This window comes from Orcinus orca, chromosome 2 (assembly GCF_937001465.1).
Source record: "Orcinus orca chromosome 2, mOrcOrc1.1, whole genome shotgun sequence".
Lineage (NCBI taxonomy): Eukaryota > Metazoa > Chordata > Mammalia > Artiodactyla > Delphinidae > Orcinus > Orcinus orca.
Window position 1 is genome coordinate 159,233,949 of NC_064560.1, and position 4,280 is coordinate 159,238,228.

The window sequence follows — 4,280 nt, forward strand, 5'->3', positions numbered from 1 at the left end:
ATCCTCATATTTTGCCCTTGTCCTACTGTGGAGATTTGACTAAAACCTACTGCCTGGGTGAAGGTGGAGAATCTAGGGCTTTCCTGTCTAAGGGAGGCATGGAAATCAGCTACCAAGGTCTTCCTTCAATGTTATTGACTGAGCATATTACATATCTGGCATAGCATTGTATGCCTGGAGGAAGAATGGATAAAAACTGGAGAAGGCAAAAGTAGAAGGACATAGGGCAAGGATAGAGGTGGTTTCTATACTAAATGTGGGAAGATGGAATTACCTCTGGGTCTTTGCCTCTATCCAGATACAAAGAAAAGGAAGGATTGAGTTGAGAAAGGAAGAAGAATGGAGGTTTCTACCCCCGCCACTCACAGTAGTGAGGACCAGGGAAGATATTGCCCTCCTGTTTATATTTTCAAAGAATATGGAGTCAGGAGTCAGAAGAACCTAGACTTGACCTGCCTTAATCATGGTTCCCATGGAAATTGATCATGAGCATAGGCATTTTCACAACTTTCACAAGGGGAGTCCTTGACTATTTAGAATTTAGGTGAAACCAAAGCAATATAATTTCCTAAGGTGGCAACCTAGAGACCAAGGGCTAACTTAATAGGTCAGTTTAAGAATGACAGCCTAGTGATCCATGGTGATGCTCAACAGGGCCCTGATGGCCCTTGTCCAACACTGGATTTGCTCCAGATGTCCCCAGGAGCTCTGTTTGATAGTTTGTTATTTCAAAATTCCCTTGGATTAAGGAACTGGCCAAAGACTATTAGATATCACTGGAGTTGATGTTCCTTATTCTGGAAGAAAGAGGTACTATAGTTAATAACAAAGAGTCCACCGTTAGTCAAACACACACGTGGAATCTAGAAACATTTCAAATGGACTATTTCAGATCCAAGTGATATATTCTACTTACTTCCAAATTTTCAGGGTGGTGGGAATTAGAAAATTCAACTTATCCTTAGTCTTAAGTGCTTGGGACATGTCATGTGGTCAACCATACGGGTAACTAAGACTCTTTTGTCCCCTCTCCCGGATAGTCTCTCTGCCTCTTTCCTTGCCTTACAGCTCGTTAGTGCTCTGCTTCTTTATTCTTCCTTTCCTCCCACCTTTTCTGTCTAATTTTGTGTCTAGCTTCAGGGGAGTGTTGTCTGACATTCTTTGCTTTCCTGGGGGTGGGAGCAGGAATGAAGTGGGGGCTTTGGGTCCTAAATGAAGAGGAGGGCTGGGAAACATTCTCTTTGAAGATAATCTTAGGATAGAAAATTTAAGTAATTGGATTGCTAATGTTAGTTTTCTGCTAACAATTCCCCTTGTTATTCCATTAAAAGGGTTTATTCTTCTACTTATCCTTGGGTTACCTTACAGAACCCAGGTATCTTGGTAGGTACCAGATCCAAGAGCAGGTATGGTAAAGACCTGTTACATGAGAAAAGTTAACCGCACAAAGGATCACCGTGCTCCTGAGATCTAGGGCAGAAGACACTCAGATATTCTTTTAGGCTTTTACTTGGCCGCATAGCAATTGCCTCATTTTATGGCTTTTGGATTAAAATTCCTGAACTGAGAAATCAGGGTGTGAGTGGCTTATATTTTCGTGGTTTCCACTAGGAAAAGGAATTGTGGTCTCGGAAAGGACAGCAATATCTTCTTGATTTTCTACCATCTCAAAACAGATGGAGCCCTGGCTCAGCTTTGTCTTTGGCTCTGCTAAGCAGTTACAATATGGAAGTTGAATGTGACTCCAGTTACATGCATTATATTTATCCCATCGTGTTTAAACTACTTTTTTACTTATTATCACTTCCCATTAGACCATAGGGCCCTGGAAGTCTGCCTTTTCACCTCTAAGACCCCATTGCCCAGCAAATGCTTGAAGCATTATTGATGCCTTTCTCTGTTGAATGCAAGGGTGAGGTAACCACATAGAGAACATCAGGAATGTTTGTTTAAAGTTTTCAGAAGGGATTTGGGAACATTTTCTTGATTTTCTCACGTGTGGAGCATCTTTATTGACAAAACTTTTTTTTAAAGAAGCAATGATAAAAAATAAGTGTAAAGAGGTTGAATAAACTGAAAAAAATAGTCACTGTTGACAATGTTTCTCAAAATGTGGCTGGCAGACCACCAGCTTCCTCCTGAAAGCATGTTTGTGATATACATTGCTGTTTTTGTCTCTCTTATTCTATCTGTGTCCCACATCCCCCCAAATATTCTCCCACAATTTATTAAGTTTATTCTTGCTTCAAATGAAATAAATCATATATGGGTTTTAGTTATCATTTTGAGAGGAAGAAATTGAGGCCACTGGAAATACAATGCTTTGTCCTAATGCCCAGTGAATCCCTGGCCTCAGACCTTGAGATCCTACACTGTATTTCACCCCGCCCCCCCTCATTTTTAACATCCTTCTTGAGACTGGGCTGGGTGCCCTTTCCTGACCATTTTGTAGCAGGTAGAAGAAATGGCAGTAAGAATGATGTAGAGATATATGGGTTTGTTTTCTGGAAAAAAAATGTAACTCAAAGATTTAAAAATTTTGTATTTTATTAATATGGTCACCGAAAATACCCATCCAGATCAATGAATATTTATATTACAAACACAAAATGGTTTATCCTCAGAGATACCAGCTGTTCATAAATTTTACCCAGAAAATTTAAAAAAGGATAGGATGTATATTTTACATGTAGTTTCTTTACACACACACATTATTTGTTTCCTTCTTAGTCTCTTCTTGGTGGGCTATAGAATTATTTTGCTGGGTAAATTATGGAATAATTGCTTGGTAAGCTCACAAAAGAAGTTAAAGTGGAAAAGGATTAGTTTCTAGGCATACACACTTTGCTCTAAGTCACAGAGGAGTTGAGCCTGATATTTTTAAGGATTAGCAATGACCAAAATATGTCCGTTCTGCTGGATGGCTGCTAAAAATGTGTCCATATCGGGACAGGGGTTCACTTTATAACTTTATCTCTCCTATTCTCTCCTCTCCTCTCTTCCCTTCTTTTCTCTTGGCTCCCCTCCACTTTCCTCTCCTCTTTTATTTTTTCTCTATAATTTTATTTATTTTTTTATACAGCAGGTTCTTATTAGTCATCCATTTTATCCACAGCAGTGTATACATGTCAATCCCAATCGCTCAATTCATCACACCACCCCCACCACCCCCCTACGGCTTTCCCCACTTGGTGTCCATACATTTGTTCTCTACATCTGTGTCTCAATTTCTGTCCTGCAAACCGGTTCATCTGTACCATTTTTGTAGGTTCCGCATACATGCATTAATATACGATCTTTGTTTTTCTCTTTCTGACTTACTTCGCTCTGTATGACAGTCTCTAGATCCATCCACGTCTCTACAAATGACCCAATTTCGTTCCTTTTTATGGCCAAGTAATATTCCATTGTATATATGTATACATATGTGTATACATATACATATGTATACATATATGTACACATACACATATGTATATACATATACATATGTATATATGTATATATGTATACAACTTCTTTATCCATTCATCTGTCGATGGGCATTTAGGTTGCTTCCATGACCTGGCTATTGTAAATAGTGCTGCAATGAACATTGGGGTGCATGTGTCTTTTTGAGTTATGGTTTTCTCTGGGTATATGCCCAGTAGTGGGATTGCTGGATCATATGGTAATTTTTAGTTTTTTAAGGAACCTCCATACTGTTCTCCATAGTGGCTGTATCAATTTACATTTCCCACAAACAGTGCAAGAGTGTTCCCTTTTCTCCACACCTTCTCCAGCATTTGCTGTTTGTAGATTTTCTGATGATGCCCATTCTAACTGGTGTGAGGTGATACCTCAAAAATATGGAACACTTCACGAATTTGCGTGTCATCCTTGCACAGGGGCCATGCTAATCTTCTCTGTATTGTTCCAATTTTAGTATATGTGCTGCCGAAGAGAGCACTCCCTCTCCTCTTCTCTTCTCTCCTCTTGTTTTCTTTTCAAAAATGCTCCATATGTTAAGGACAAACACTTATCAGGGTATTTGGTTGGAGTAACATCTTGTCCTTACTCTCATTTGGGGACCCTTTTGTGGCCCAGGCATTTAGGCTGTGTGATGCCTTTCAAGTTGCCCCAAGACACTCAAGCTTTGGGTAAGCTGAGGATACTCCCAGTCCTACAAGAGAAGCATCCAGGTTTCTATATTTTATATTTTCAATGACTATGTAGGGTCAGGTAGAATAGTTGGGGTGAGGAGTGTCTTTTGGCTGAAGGTAGAATGGTGGGGATAAGAA

At 39.6% G+C, this 4,280-nt stretch overlaps 1 non-coding gene across 1 annotated transcript; it reads right to left on the reverse strand.

The window, feature by feature from the left end:
• Positions 1 to 3,842: 3,842 nt before the first annotated feature.
• Positions 3,843 to 3,949, reverse strand: LOC117196412 (U6 spliceosomal RNA). Its single transcript, XR_004476580.1, has one exon. It is a non-coding gene; the product is annotated as a U6 spliceosomal RNA (small nuclear RNA).
• Positions 3,950 to 4,280: the final 331 nt, after the last annotated feature.